Genomic DNA, 17,075 nt, shown 5'->3' with positions numbered 1-17,075 from the left:
CAAGGACTGCAACTCCTAGGCAAGGCCTAGAGCTGTGCTGGGATTGAAGCCAGTGGATTTTGGGGGCATGTGACCTAGTGCTGTGCTGGCTTCAGGTTTGATCCAGTGCAGTCCCAGTGGTGGTGGCCACAGGGGTGTTTTGTCACCCCTCCTCAAGTTCCAGGCAGGTCAGCACAGAGAGAAAAAGAGTTCCTTTTGCATGGGGGAAAGTAAGGAAAAAAAAAACCACTATCTGTCTGGTAATCCAGATAATTATTTCAGCCTCATCCAAGACCACTAGGGCAGTACCTCTACAAGTCTGCAAGAACTACAATGTTACTGGACTTGAAGTTCCCCCTAAAGAAGATATGGCTGCAATGACCAAAATCTTATATCGCAGCACCTAAGTCCATTTGAATACCTGGAAAGCCTTCCCAAGAAGAATGGTACAGCCAAGGCTGATTGTGAAGACTATAGTAATACCTAATTCTTCAATGTCTAGACATTGAGAAACATCCACAAGCATGATGACCATCCAGGAAAACATTACTTCATCAAATGAATTAATTAAGGCACCAGTGGCAGTCCCAGAGAGATAGAGATATGAGACTTTTTAGACAGATAATTCAAAATAGTTGCTTTGGATGGGCGCAGTGGTTCACGCCTGTAACCCCAGCACTTTGAGAGGCCAAGGCAGGCATATCACAAGGTCAGGAGGTCGAGACCATCCTGGCTAACATGGTGAAACCCAGTCTCTACTAAAATTACAGAAAAATAAAAATAAAAAAATATCTGGGTATGGTGGCATGCACCTGTAATCCCAGCTACTCGGGAGGCTGAGGCAGGAAAATTGCTTGAACCCGAGAGGCAGAGGTTGCAGTGAGCTGAGATTGCACCACTGCACTCCAGCCTGGGTGACAGAGTGAGACTCTGTTGCAAAAAAAAAAAAAAAAAAAAAAAAAAAATTGCTTTGGGGAAACGGAAAGAAATTCAAGATAACCCACAGAAGGAATTTAGAATTTAGAATCCTATCAGATAAATTTAACAAATAAATTGAAATAATTAAAAAGAGTTAAGCAGCGATACGGAACTGAAAAATGCAATTCATATACTAAGGAATGCATCAGAGTCTCTTAATAGCAAATTGATCAAACAGAATAAAGAATTAGTGAGCTGGAAGACAGGCTATTTGAGAATACACAGTCAGAGGAGAAAAAAGAAAAAAGAATAAAAAATAATGAAGCATTCCTATGAGATATAGGAAGTGGCTTCTTTAAAAGGCCAATCTAAGAGTAATTGGCCTTAAAGAGGAGGTAGAGAGAAATAGAGGTGGAAAGTTTATTCAAAGGGATAATAACAGAGAAATTCACAAACCTAGAGAGAGATATCAATATTTAAGTACAGGAAGGTTACAGAACACCAAGCAGATTTAACCTGAAGAAGAGTACCTCAAGGCATTTAATAATCAAACTTCAAAGTTTAAAAATAAACAAAGGATCCTAAAAGCAGCAAGGGAAAATAAACGAATAATATGTAATGGAGCTCCAATACATCTGGCAGCAGACTTCTCAGTAGAAACATTCAGGCCAGGAGAGAGTGCCATGACACATTCAACGGGCTAAAGGTAAAACACTTTTACCTTATAATAGTATATCCATTGAAAATATCCTTCAAACATGAAGGAGAAACGAAGACTTTACCAGCCAAACAAAAGCTGAGGAATTTCATCAACACCAGACCTGTCTTGCAAAAAATGCTAAAGGGAGTTCTTCAATCTGAAGGAAAAGAAGTTAATGAACAATAAGAAATCATCTGAAGGTACAAAACTCGCTGATAATAATAAACAGAAAGACACAGAATATAATAACATTGTAATTATGGCATTTAAACTACTCATATGTTAAGTAGAAAAATGAAATGATGAACCAATCAAAATAATAACTCCAACAACATTTCAAGACATAGTACAAGAAGATAGAAATAACAAGAAGTTAAAAATTGGGGAGACAAAGTTAAATAATAGAGTTTTTAATAGTTTTCTTTTTGCCTGTTTGTTTATATAATCAGTTTTAAGTTTCATCTGTTTAAAATAATGAACTATAAGGTATTATTTGCAAGCTTCATGGTAACATCAAACCTGAAACTGTACAATAGATACCCAGAAAATAAAAAGGAAAAAAATTAAAACATACCACCAGAGAAAAGGAAGAAAGGAAGGAAGCAAAAAAGAAAAAGAATATTACCAAACAGCCAGAAAATGAGTAACAGTATGACAGGAGTAACTCCTTATTTATCACTAATAACATTGAATGTAAATGATCTAAACTTTCTAATCAGAAGACATTGAATGGCTTAACAGATTAAGAAAAAAAACAGGACCCTACAATCTATTGCCTACAATAAACACACTTTACCTTAAATCTGCTTGGTGTTCTATAACCTTCTTGTACTTAAAGACACACATAGAATTATAATAAAGGGATGGAAAAAGATATTCCATGGAAATGGAAACTGAAGAGGAGGAGTAGCTATACTTATGTCACACATAACTATAAAAAGAGACAAAGAAGTTCATTATATGATATAGGTGTCAATTCAGCAAGAGGATGAAACAATTGGAAATATATATGCATCCAACATTGGAGCATCCAGATATATAAAGCAAGTATTCTTACAGCTAAAGATATAGACCCCAATAGAACAATAGCTGGAGACTTCAACACCCTACTTTCAGCATTGTACACATCATCCACAGAGAAAATCAACAAAGAAACATTAGACTTACTCTTCACTATGGACCAAATGTACCTAATAGATATTTAAAGATCATTTCATCCAGGGGCTACAGAATATACATTCTTCTCCTCAGCATATGGATGATTCTCAAGGATAGACCATATGTGAGGCCACAAAACAAGTTCAAAAACATCAAAAAGTTGAAATAGTATCAAGTAACTTCTCTGACCACAATGGAATAAAACTAGAAGTAAATACAAGAGGAATTTTGGCAACTATCTAAACACAGAGAAATTAAACAATATGCTCTTGAATGACTAATGGGTCAATGAAGATATTAAAAAATAAATTTAAAAATTTTTTGAAACAAGTGATAATGGAAACACAACAGCCAAAATCTATGGGATACAACAAAAGTAGGAGTAAGAGGGAAATGAGCATAAGTGCCTATATTAATAAAGAAAAAAACTTTAAACAATCTAATGATGAATCTTAAAGAACTAGAAAAGTGAAAGCTGACCAAACCCAAAGCTAGTAGAAGAAAAGAAATAATAAAGATCAGAGCAGAGATGAATGAAATTGATAGAGAAAAACGATGCAAAAGATCAAAGATATGAAAAGCTGGTTCTTTGAAAAGAAAAACAAAATTCACAAACCTTTAGCAGACTGAGAAAACAAGAGAGAAGACCCAAATAAATAAAATCAGAGATGAAAAAGGAGACATTACAACTGATATTGCAGAAAGTCAAAGGATTATTAGAGGCCACTATGAACAATTATATGCCAATAAATTTGAAAACACAGAAAAAAATAGGTAAGTTCCTAGACACATAAAACTTACCAAAACTGAACTGTGAAGATATACAAAACCCAAGTAGACCAATAACAAGTAACGAGATGGAAGCCATAATTAAAAATCTCCCAGCAAAGAAAAGCCCCAGACATGATGGCTTCACTCCTGAATTTTATCAAACGTTTAAAGAACTAATACCAATCCTACTAAAACTATTTCAAAAAAAATGGAGGCCAAGGGAATACATCCAAACTCATTTTATGAGGCCGGTTTTGCCCTGATACCAAAACTAGGCAAAGATGCAACAGAAAAAGAAAACTACAGGCCAATATCTCTGATGAACATTGATGAAAAAATCCTCAACGAAATACTAGCAAACAAAATTCAACAACACATTAAAAAGATAATCCATCACGACCAAGTGAGATGTATCCCAGGCATTCAAGGATGTTTCAACATATGCAGTTATCAATGTGACACATCATATCAACAGAATAAAGGACAAAATCCTTTATCCTTTTGGGCAAAAGATGTGAATAGACATTTCTCAAAATAAAACATACAAATGGAAATCATGTATATGAAAAGGTGCTCAGCATCATTGATCATCAGATAAATGCAAATCAAAGCTACAGTGAGATATCATCTCACCTCGGTTAAATTGGTTTATATATATAAAAAAGGCAATAACAAATGCTGGTGAGAATGTGGAGAAAAGGGAACCCTTGTGCACTGTTGGTGGGAATGTAAATTAGTACAGCCACTATGAAAAATAGCTGGGAGCTTCCTCATAAAACTAAAAATTGAGCTGCCATATGATCCAGCAATCCCACTGCTGGGTATATACCCCAAAGAAAGGAAATCAGTATATCAAATAGGTATCTGCACTCCCATGTTTGGTGCAGCACTGTTCACAACAGATAAGTTTTGAAAGCAGCTGTGTCTATCAACAGATAAATGGATTTAAAAAATGTGGTACGTATATACAGTGGAGTACTATTTGGCTATAAAAAGAATGTTATCCTGTCATTTGCAACAACATGAAGGGAACTGGAGGATATTATGTTAAGTGAAATAAATCAGGCACAGAAAGACAAACTTCACATGTTATCACTTATTTGTGGGAGTTAAAAATTAAAACAATTGAATTCATGGAGTTAGAGAGTCGAATGATGGTTACCAGAGGCTGTGAAGTTTAGTAGAGTGGTAGGGGAGCGGGGATGGTTAACGGGTACAAAATACAGTTAGAAAGAATGAATAAGACCCACATTTGATAGCACAACAGAGTGATGTAGTCAATATTTTATTGTATATTTTAAATAACTGAAAGTATAATTGGACTTTTCATAACAGAAAGGATAAATGCTTGACGCGATGGCTATCCCATTTACTCTGATGTGACTATTACACATGGTATGCTTGTATAAAAATATTACATATACCCCATAAATATATATACCTACTATGTACCCACAAAAATTAAAATAAAACAATTAATAAAAGAATAGCTCCATGAAAAAAACAAAAAAGATAGTAAAAGTTCCATGTTTGCTAACATTACTACTGAATTAATACACTTGCTATTAATTTATATGGAGACAATTGTGGTAGGAACATATTAGATGGGTGGGTGAATTATGAGTTTAGTTTGGGATATATTTCATTTAATGTGTCGAATCAGTTTGGGATTGGCCATGAACATAAAATACTTTATGTAGTTTTGAAATAAAACCATATGGCTGCACAAAATAAAAAGAAATTTTATGTAGGTAGAGAAGATGTCTGTGGTGGACATGGGGATGAGCTGCCTAGATCCCCCTTCTGGGAGTTCTGTCAATACACAGCCTCCATCTGATTATCCTTAAGGGTTTATCTCAGTTACCCTTGGTTGTCCACCCATATGCAATGGTTGATGGACATGAGAATAAGGGCTGAGCTATTTTAGCCCACTTTAGGGCAACTCCGATTCTCCCTCTAATGGAGTCTTGTGAAACTGCCATGAATCTGCACTGCAGTTCAGTTTCTCCTACTGGTGCAGTTCCATTTCTGCCCAATATTGCTAACCTCCCCCTTTCTTCACTGGTATTGATTTCTAATAAATAGTCTGCATGCCAAATTGCATATGAATGTATTTTTCCAAATAACTGAGCCTGTGATAAAGTCCAAGAACCGACCATTGAAGGCTGTCCAGTCTTTAGAGCTTGGGGACTGGAGGACAAACCAGAAAAGAAGACATCAGAGGAAGTGGAAGAAAACCTGAAATGTATAGTTCCTTAGAAGATAAAAGATGATGGTGATTCCACAAATGGAGACAGATCACACCTGAGGCCAATGTTGCTGCTTAATCAAGTGTGATGGAGAACCAGGAAGGCTCACCGGATCACCTGTTATGGTTTAGCTGTGCTCCCACCCAAAATCTCATCTCTAATTGTAATCCCCACGTGTCAAAGGAGAGACCAGATGGAGGTAATTGAATCATGGGGCTGGTTTCCCCCTTACTGTTCTCTTGTTAGTGAGTGAGTTCTCGCAAGATCTGATGGTTTTATAAGGGGCTCTGCCTGCTTTGCTCAGCGCTTCTGCCTGTCACCTTGTGAAAAAAGTACCTTCCTTCGCCTTAGCCTTCTGCCATGGTGGTAAGTTCCCTGAGGCTTCCACAGCCATGCTTAACCATGAGACAATTAAACTTCTTTCTTATAAATTACCAGTCTCCAGCAGTTCTTTATAGCCACATGAAAACGGACTAATACAGCACCATAGGTAATGACTTTTACAAGAGTAGTTTCAGTGGGAGAGGGCCAAAGACTGACCATTTTCCAAGTAGAATGAGAAGAGTTCGAGGAGGTGTTTTGTTTAAGAAGGAAAAAAACCCAAAATAGTCCGTTTTCATGTTGGTTTTAAAGAACAAATAGGAGAAAAACTGATGCAAGAGAGAGGAGGAAATGCAATCTACTGCAGAAGTAGGAGGTTAGACTAATTTGAAAAAGAGATGGTTAATCTATAGTAAAGGAGGCAAAGCAGAATATGGGTAAATACATACTGTTCCACAGGAAAAGCGTTGAAAAAATATAAATTTGATTAAAAATAATTCCTATGGCATAGGCAAGGGGGAAATATTCAAAGACTTTTCAATTTTCTTTTATATCCTCCAACCCCTTCCCTGATGATTTCAACCCCTTCCCTGATGATTTTCATTAAGGTATCCCCTATCTTATCTGAACACTCACAACTGTGGCTGTAGTGTATTTTGTTTCTGATTACTTATTGTTAAAATACATGTTTTATTCTGCCATCTACCTTACCCACCTTTTCTTCCCTATCCTTGATTCTTTGTTCTGTAACTATATCAACAATTTGCAAAGACACAGGCATAATTTAAGGTACAATCTTGCCTCTCTTCGTTCTCTATCTTCCCTGCTCCTAGTTAGCACTCAATAAATGTTCATTGATTTATTGCTTAAAATATTATTCCTCCAGAAAACTACTTGGATACCTTCTTCACTTCAAGTCTTTGCTCAAGTTTTACCTTTGATAATACCCAACCTATGTAATCTTGCAAATTTCCCCAATATATTTTACTCTATCTTCCAAATGCTCCTTTTTCAGTTTTTACTACGTTTTACTATGTTTCTTATTTGTTACGTTTATTGTGCGCTATCTCCTCCAACATGATGTAGATCCCACGAGGGCAGGGTCTTGTCTTTTGTTTATTAATGATTCCCAAAAGCCTAAAACAGTGCTAGACTCAGAGGTGGCACTCAATAAAATGAATTAGTAAACACATTTATAATTCCTACACGTTTATAGTAGTAATCCCCTGTTCAAATTTTTCAGATTTGTCTAGGAAGATGAAAGAGCTCATCCTTTTCTCCAGTTTTTTTAAGCATCTATTTCATGCTTGATATTATTTGAAAGTAAAAGACATTATTAACTATTTTTAAATTCAAGAGATACTGCATAAATTAAAGAAATATTTATTTATCAAATGGTGCTGTGTTCTGTGGTATATAATGTTAAACAATATTTGCTCCCTGCTTTCACCTAGTTCATAGCTATTAACAAATGACTTGAAAAAGAAATAATATCTGGTGACATTTTGATGCACTGGGAGTGACTACTTAGGAAACTGTACTGAGCTGAGACCTACTTCAATTAGCTTTGCCCTCTAAGCCTTTGTGAATAGAGTACGGCCTCATGAGTAATATATCTGAATTAGACTGTAAGTTACATAAAGTTAGAAAACTTAATTTTGTTTCTAATTCACAGATACCAATATTTACATAGTGCTTAATAATTTGACATTGAACAAATAAATACATGCTACTGACAATGCAATGAATTAGTGTAACAGGATATTGGTATGAAGCTAGTTTTACCTCCCTTTTTTGACAGAGGAGCTGCTATCACAGATATCTTAGATGAAAGTGTGTATGAGTCAAATCTCCATATGCAGAATTTGCGAGAAAAGTATTAAAAACAAAAAAATGACCTTTTAATCCCTAATCCGTTGCAGGAGGTAGAGTGGATGATAGTGGAAATGAATATTTCATGAGGAACCTATTTCTGAAAAGAAAAGCAAGAAAAGTGCTTTGAAGCCCCATGCTTCATGTTTGTTGTGGAGGGGGAATCTATATTTTTTGGCAGAATTATCATGTGGAGCTCCCAAGAGAACAGTGGTAGAGAGTGAAAAGTTCAGAGAAATGGTGAAGGAGAGCCCCTTAAACTTATGATTTACTGACTGTGCACATCACAAAGACTTACACTGTCAGAATCCCTGGTTATTTAATAGGACTTAGTTGAGCTTTCAGAAGGCTCTAGCTCTCTTTATTTCTTGGAATATGTCTGATCCTTGAAACACCTATGTATCTTTGTTTTCTATAAAATCAGAGCATGCACATGATCACATGCTTATCTGACTTTTTGAACAAAGAAATAAATCAGCTATTTCATGGCCTCTATATTCCCTAAGTGGAAATTAAGACTTCTACATAAATAGCTTTAACAAAGATGAAAGAATGACCTGTCTCTGCATGAAAAGATCATCAAAACTTAAAATGTTATTTTAACATTTAAATGTGTAATTGATGAAAGTGTGTCTCGATAATTTTGCATTAATTTAGCATTCTCATAATTACAGGCATTATTGTGCCTGTTACCCTAAGAACACTTATGCCCAGATAGAGCTCTTCTCTTAGTTCAGTTAATCAGCATTAACAAAGGTGAATTAGGCATCACTGTCTGAAAGTGAATTAAGCATTATTCGTTGACTGGATTTTAGACATTCTAACAAGTTAAATATAGTTTAAATGCTTGGTGAGGACTAAAGAGCTTACAATGCTATATAGAATTATGATCTCTACATCACTTCTTTTTAAACAATATATGATGTAGAGGACTGAACAGCAATATAGTTACTTCAAAATTTAGTCTAAAATTACTTTTTACTAAACTTTTAATACATCATTTTCATATAATATGGTTTTCTTCTTAATGTTAAGAAAAATCCTGATTAATTGAAACCTTGGCTACGGGTTTCTGCTAATCAAAGTTTTACTGCATCTTCTTTCCAAATTCACCTTTGATGTTAATTAGAAATTTAATTTTTAATTCACATACCTTTGTGACTGCAGCTATCCTCTTTAGATATTGATGTACTTTCAATTTTTAAGACCTATCATTAAAAGATCATAAGCTGAAAAATATTATTCCTGACATGGGAAATCTTAATAAAGGGAGAGATATTTCAAGCAATATACTGTAGTTATTAGTTAATAAATAGTTTGGTTATAAGCCAATCCTATTACCAATAAAAATTCTAATTTTAATTTTTGTTAGACTTCTAATATTTCATTCTCTCCTATGATTTATCACAACTTTGATTTTTGAAAATTTCCTCAAAATTGTTTTCAAATATCATTTTTGATGTTTCTTTGAAAAGACTCATTTAAATTCCGAACACAGAACTCTGTCCATCTATTGATTAAAGAGACTAGAGACCATGAAATAATTAAAATGATTCTTTTTACTTTCTATTCATTCATATACTCTTTAAGATTTAGTTCTTCACAAATACTCTTAGAAAAGATAAATTACTGACTCATGGTTTTTGTGTAGCTGATGACATATTTTCTTCTACAGTAAACAACCTATCTGACCCATTTATTTACTTCTACAGAAAGAATTGCCTTATCCAGTGACACTGGCATAACTTAGTAAATTTCATAGGTTGCAGCTAAGAGCTTTTCTATGTGGAAGGCAAGTGTACTGAAATGCCAGACTGGTCTCATCTAAGCCACAAAATGATCCCAACTCTAAGTTTGGAAATCAAGCCATGACATTTTAGTTCTGAGTGGTCACTGACTTGTTCTTTCCTTTGAAATTGTATTCAGCTTCTCTGAGACTGTTTTATATATAAGCAATTGGTATAAAAAATATATCTACCTATTTGGTAGGGTTGCTATGAGTGTTTTAAAAATCATCTCAGTTTTTGAAGTTACATGTGTGTTTTTCTTTGTTAATTATTTAACTGATCTCTATTAAAGAAAGACTTTACCATAAACCATCCTAGTCAATTCACGGTAGAATTGTTAGTCATCAAAAGAACTAGGCTGATCATCATTCAAACTGGTGGGAGATGGTATCTCATCGTAGTTTTGATTTGCATATCTCTAATCACCAGTGATGATGAGCTTTTTTTCATATGTTTGTTGGCCGCATAAATGTCTTCTTTTGAGAAGTATCTATTCATATCTTTCAGCCACTTTTTGATGGATTTTTTTTCTTGTTAATTTATTTAAGTTCCTTGTAGATTCTGGATATTAGCCCTTTGTCAGATGGAGAGATTGCAACAATCTTCTCCCATTCTCTAGGTTGCCTATTCACACTGATGATAGTTTCTTTTGCTTTGTGGAAGCTCTTTAGTTTAATTAGATCCCATTTGTCAATTTTGACTTTTGTTGCCATTGCTTTTGGTGTTTTAGTCATGAAGTCTTTGCCCATGTCTATGTCCTGAATGATATTGCCTACGTTTTCTTCTAGGGTTTTTATGGTTTTAGTTTTACGTTTAAGTCTTTAATCCATCTTAAATTAATTTTTGTATAAGGTGTAAGGAAGGGGTCCAGTTTCAGCTTTCTGCATATAGATAGCCGGTTTTCCCAGCACCATTTATTAAATAGGGAATCCTTTCTCCATTGCTGGTTTTTGTTGGGTTTGTCAAAGATCAGATGGTTGTAGATGTGTGGTGTTATTTCTGAGGTCTCTGTTCTGTTCCATTGGTCTATATATCTGTTTTAGTACCAGTACCAACCTGTTTGTTACTTTAGCCTTGTAGTATAGTTTGAAGTCAGGTAGCGTGATGCCTCCAGCTTTGTTCTTTTTGCTTAGGATTGTCTTGGCTATATGGGCTCTTTTTTGGTTCCATATGAAATTTAAAGTAGGTTTTTCCAATCCTGAAGAAAGTCAATGGTAGCTTGAAGAATGATAAATCATTCTACTTATGAAGACACATGCACACATATGTTTATTGCAACACTATTCACAATAGCAAATACTTGGAATCAACACAAATGCCCATTAATGATAGATTGGATAAAGAAAATGTGGGACATATACACCATGGAATACTATGCAGCCATAAAAAAGAATGGGTTCATGTCCTTTGCAGGGACATGGATGAAGCTGGAAACCATCATTCTCAGCAAACTAACACAAGAACAGAAAACCAATCACTGCATGTTCTCACTCATAAGTGGAGTTGAATAATGAGAACGCAGGGGAACATCACACACCAGGGCCTGTCAGGGGGTGGGGCATAGGGGAGGGATAGCATTAGGAGAAATATCTAATGTAGATGACGGGTTGATGGGTGCAGCAAACCACCATGGGACGTATATACCTATGTAACAAGCCTTCACGTTCTGCACATGTATTCCAGAACTTAAAGTGTAATAATAATAAAAAAAGAACTAGATTGTTCTTTTCTTCCCAGTAGAAATAGAAAACCAAAAAAAATTATCATTGGATAAAGTAAAATAAAATTACAGTGCTCTCCCCTGACAGTTTTAAATATGGCACCTCTATATTTATTAGATGTCTTGATTTCACCCCATATCCACAACAGTGGGTTTAACAGCTATTTTGAGCCACAGTGATATTGTGACTTTACTTACTAGTTAAGAGATTGATCAGACCTGAAAGAATTAAGAATTTGATGGTTAGTATAATGCATGAAAAATAAATACATAAAATAAAGGTAAATATAAGCTAGGCCAAAATATACAGAAAGATGGGAAAATTAGATCTCCATTGTCATTTAAAATTCATTTTTAGAGATTGGGGAGGCATAGGATGAGGGTAGATGAGATCCCCTAAAATGTATCTCAACAAAAACACTTAGGATTACTTAAACAATTTAATAATGAATAGAGTAAGCTTCATAAAATATTTTTTTGCAAACAGAACTTAGCTTAGAAGCTCAGATATTTTGAATCTATCAAATGTATGATTTATTATTTGGGTACTAAATTATCTCTCTATGAATGGACAATATTTTTTGTTTAGCAGCAAAAATGTTGTTTTGGACAAAGCAAAATAATAATTTACCATACTGTTCTTTCTTTTTGTGAAGCAAATACAGTGGTCAAAAGCTAAGGTTTTTAAAGAACGTTTTAAGTTACTAGAGTGTAATATATGTATCAAAAAATATAAAAACTTAGAGAATTCCAGTAGAAACTATCTTGTTAGTGTTATGAAGATCAGGTATGCTACTAATAATCAAGCTAATTATCAAGTTGACCAAGAGCAACCATATTAACAAAGTTTTTAAGAATGTTATGCTCTGAGGCCATTGTGGAAATAGTTTTAGGAAGCAATAGTTATTTCCAAATAAAAAATGCAATACTGAGATTTTAATTTCACTTCTTAAGAAACAGAGACTCTATTAAAAAGTATACATTGTGAAAGAACGAATAGGAAGGATGATTTAAATTAAATCGTTCATTTACTGAGAAGAATTCTGAAGCAGGTTTAAATATTAACTTTAAAGTCAAATACTCCAAACCAACATGTTTACTAAATAGTCACTCAACTGATATTTCAACATTTTTTATGATTCTATATCCAAAGCTTCCCATTATATACTGGAATAAGCCTGAATGCGAGTAAACGAAATTGTTGGGTTTTTTTAGTATGAAAAATATGAATGTTCTCAAAGAACCTAATATTTTGTTGGTAACTGGGTCATATTTTGTTGGTAACTGGGTAAATTCATATAAATAGTTCAACATGTGAGCAATGAGAAATAATCTGGGTCATAGGGAATCAAGAAGAGTATGAATTTTCAATTTTGATTCATGGAATATTAATTGTCATTTTTAAAGTACTCAAGGTTTTGAGCAAAACAACATTTAGCAGCACCCCAGTGCCAGTACTGCAGCTGTATCTGCATTCTAGACAGATTGGGGGTGTGTCTGCGATACTTAATGTTCAGCTGTTCACCATGGCTCCACTGCCAAAATAAAGGGTCATCAGATACACACAGCATCTCAGCACCATTTGCTAAAATACATGGGTAATAAACAACACTTTGTTTTATCCAAGGTTAGAAAAAAAATATGAAAATCCTTTTTCCTCGCTTGACTCAAGGTTATATGACCTGCATTGGGTTTTAACAACAACAAAAAACTAATTGAAGGACTAAAAGAAATATGTACCTCTACATAAACACAGTGAAACTGGTCACTATATTTACTTAATTTATTCTGTATAGGAATTGATATTTACTAATTGTCCTTCATGTTTTATATATTAGGTTGATTCACTAATTAATGAACTACTCTTATTCAGAAAGATATAGAATGTAGAAATCTTCAGATTTAAGGTTTTTTCCCCCTATTACTTTGTTCTAAGATGCACAACTTTTATTTTTAAACATATCTTTAGAAAGAAACATTTGGAGTAACAATATATTCTAAGTGTCCCCTAGGGAATTTTTTGTAGCATTGGAACCTGAGCAATATTTAGCAGCATTTGGCCCCTTCCTGAAAATGACTCCTTGGACTAGCACCCATACCTCCCAACCCCCAGCAAATCGCTATTAATGCAATTTCAGTTTTGTGGAAAACACTGTCTTTAACTACAAACTGTTTCCTGCTTACAAGTTTAATTAACATATTGTTGTGCCCGTATTTAATGTCTTGGTAGGAAGATGATCACTTTTGACTTCCAGGCAACATTTTCAAAGAGATGTAAATCAGCCATTTTATGTAATTTTCTTTTTCTGTTTACTTCTCTTTTAAAATACATTTTCTAGAATTTTGCCATCTAGGATAAGACGGCAAAGGATATCTAGTTGAACTCAGATAATAAAGGAATAAAATTAACAATTTTTATTGTTCCTCATAAATATGTAAGAGAAAGAATGACCTTTAAAATTCAATTCTTTATAAAAGAAAAGAAATAATCATTTTCTAATATTGAATTGACATTAAAAAACTTCCATGACACCAAAAATGATTATTTCATGCCATATTCATAGCATTTAATCAGAGAAAGCCATTTAAGTGTACAGCTCAATATGAAGTTCATGTTCTACATTTAGAAAATGAAAAGTACACGATTCTGTTGATAAATGAAAACAGAAGGTAGAAGACAGTGACTAGCTTGCTTTGATAAATTTTCTCAACTGGAGACTACGTTTCAAGTTGTGATTATACTCACCATTTCAGTATGAAATGGCTCATACTGAAGTAATTGGAGTTGTGTTGATACCACTTTTACATCTTATTTTATTTTTTTGTACAATAGATTAGTGTGATATTTTTTGTGTATGTTAATATGAAAAATTTACAGGGAGAGAAAGACTGTTACATGAGTTAAATCTAATCCAGTGAAGAGCACAAGATGAAATTATAGAATTAATCTAATAATAAATTATTTTACAAAAGAATCATATCTGTGTCAGGTAAGTCAACAAACATGTAGTTTTTTTTTTTTTTTAACATAACTGTAAGAAAAATGCTATTTTATTAGTGTTTTACAAGAGACAACTTGGATTTGCCACTGTGGCCAAAAAAACCCTTCAGGGTTATTTTCTATTAGTCTATACACACTGGTTTCTGTTCCATCCAAGATTTCATGGTTGTGACTTGCATGTGATTGAGTGTTTGACTGTCAGTTCACATACTGGGCTAGGTGATGTGTGCGTGATCCTTTCAGTGTACTTGAGATAAAGAATAATTTTTCTCTGCTTAGATTTATTGCTTTTAAGGTGGAACCCCTGGTGTGGTGGACAGTCAGGGCATCCACAGATTTTGAAAAAGTGTTGCTAGAGGCAGATTAAACAGAAATATTAGTGCCCATGGCCATTTTTATCTAACCATTTGAGGGAAATCTTATATGTGTCTTGGTTAAGGTCTGTCTAAATAACTATTATTTCCGATTCTTATTTTTTGTAGGCCATCTTTTTAAAAGAATCTATGCTATTGCTATGTGATATTTCGGAGAAATCTTTTTGTGTTTTAGAACAGGTGGCAATAAGGAATATTGTTATAGTTTGAATTTAAATGAAATATTAATCTAAATAATCCTTCTTGAAACATATTGTTTTTTTGAGAGACAGTGTTTGATATTAAAACTCAGACAAATAGAACAAATATGTGTGCTACTTATTCTGCTGCGTGTGTCTGTGTGAGCTGTGTGCTTATATAGTCAGGGTTTCTTCTGCTCAGTCATTAAGGAGGATATATTATATTCCCATTTCATTCATATGATGTCAGGATGAATTGACAAACCTCTTTTTCCTTCTTCCATAATACCTACCCAATGCAGTTCCAAGCATGGGAACTTATAATTTATTATAGACATTTCTGATTATAATAAAGTACTGAGTCTCCTGTTTTGGGTATACATTGTCTTTGATTCATCTTTTTGGAAGAGATGATATAAACTTTAAAAAAGCTAGTGATTGGATTGCCTTTCCTTTGAGATGTGCTGTGCTTTATTAATCTTGAGTTGTGTGTTGAAATCCCATTGCACTTTTATGTTTTCCTGGGTTAAGTCGTTGTTTCAGACAGCTGAGTAAATTTATACAGCTGGAGTTCATTCAGATCAGTGCTCTAATATTACTCTCTTTTACTTTTTCTTGCCAATTTTCTCCTTTTTTTGATGTATGGTACACATTTTGCCTTGCTTTGAAACTAGTCATGGAGGTATACTTCTCCTTCTTTCATCAAATGGTTGAATAAAAGTGGCTATTATTCCATTCTCCTGTGAAGATTACCTGCAATTTAGCTCACATTCTCTATTTATCTCTGTTAACTTCTTAGCTTGCAGTTGATCACAAACAAAAGGCGAAAGATCCTTTTCACCCTGCTGATTATTTCTCTAATCGCAAGTATACCACTATAGTATCACATCCTAGGTTTCTATTTCTACCACTTATTGTTCATATCACCTAAGTAAGTAATATGTTCTCTTTATGTATTTTGCTTTTCTTGCTACCCAGTTAAGTTACATATTTATATATATTCCTCTTGTGTTGGAACTTACAGTCCTGTAACCTGAAGTCAATATAGCTGCAAAATTCGTCGTATATCTCAATGACATGGACAATGACAATCCAGGATTTTTGCATTTTTGTTTTTTTTCTTAATTGGGCTCCTCTTTTTTGAATTACTATTGAACATAGTGTCTGTCTACTTGAGGACAAAGATAATATCTTATTTTTCTTTAAATATCCTGCACTGCATGAATACAATATACAGGTCTTAAATTATTTATGTATAAACAACTGATTAGAATAAAACAGTGTAAATGATGAAGTGTTTTCTGTACTACTTTGAGTTTTTCTTCTCTGTGGAAACAGTGGGCATGTATATAATCAGGATATTTTTTATAATATTAATTGGGGAGATGAGTATTTTTCTATATCATGACACTAATCCTTCACCAATGTTACTATTCGGGGATAAGTTATTTCATCTACAGGAGAACCAGGAAAGAAATATGACTATCCCAAGTCCAGCATCTTTATTACTACAAGTATAATACAAAGGTAGTATTGGGTTAGACAAAAATTGGATGCAGAAAAGTAAAAAAAAAAAAAAAAAAAAAAAAGAAACTTAAGATACTAGCACCAAATAGTCTTTAATTCCAAGACAAACTCATATGTCTGTATGAAAACTTTTATATAATTATATTATGATTGAGTTTAATTAACAGGTTTAGCCAATCTTGACCTGCAAGCCAGGGCAACAAATTGTTTTCAACATTTTTAAGTGATCTAGTCCACATTTTATATTGGCATTTTGGTTCTTATGCTTAGCAAGGGACAAACTAGGAAAAAGATAATAGTTACTAAACTCTCTGTTGGAGGGATGAAATAATCTCTCTACAGCTGATAAGATTTGTAATCTTGGTTGAGTCTCTTAAATTGGCCACAGTATCTATAATAAAAAAAAAAAGACAATATAGGTTGCTTTGTACAATGAACCACAATAACTTGCGTGAAATTAGCTAGAATAGAGTACTTTTTCTTCTTTTCCTCCTCATTTGCTTTGAATGTTTTTTATGT

Source organism: Pongo abelii, chromosome 11 (genome assembly GCF_028885655.2).
Source record: "Pongo abelii isolate AG06213 chromosome 11, NHGRI_mPonAbe1-v2.0_pri, whole genome shotgun sequence".
Classification (NCBI taxonomy): Eukaryota; Metazoa; Chordata; class Mammalia; order Primates; family Hominidae; genus Pongo; species Pongo abelii.
This window is presented reverse-complemented; position numbering follows the sequence as displayed.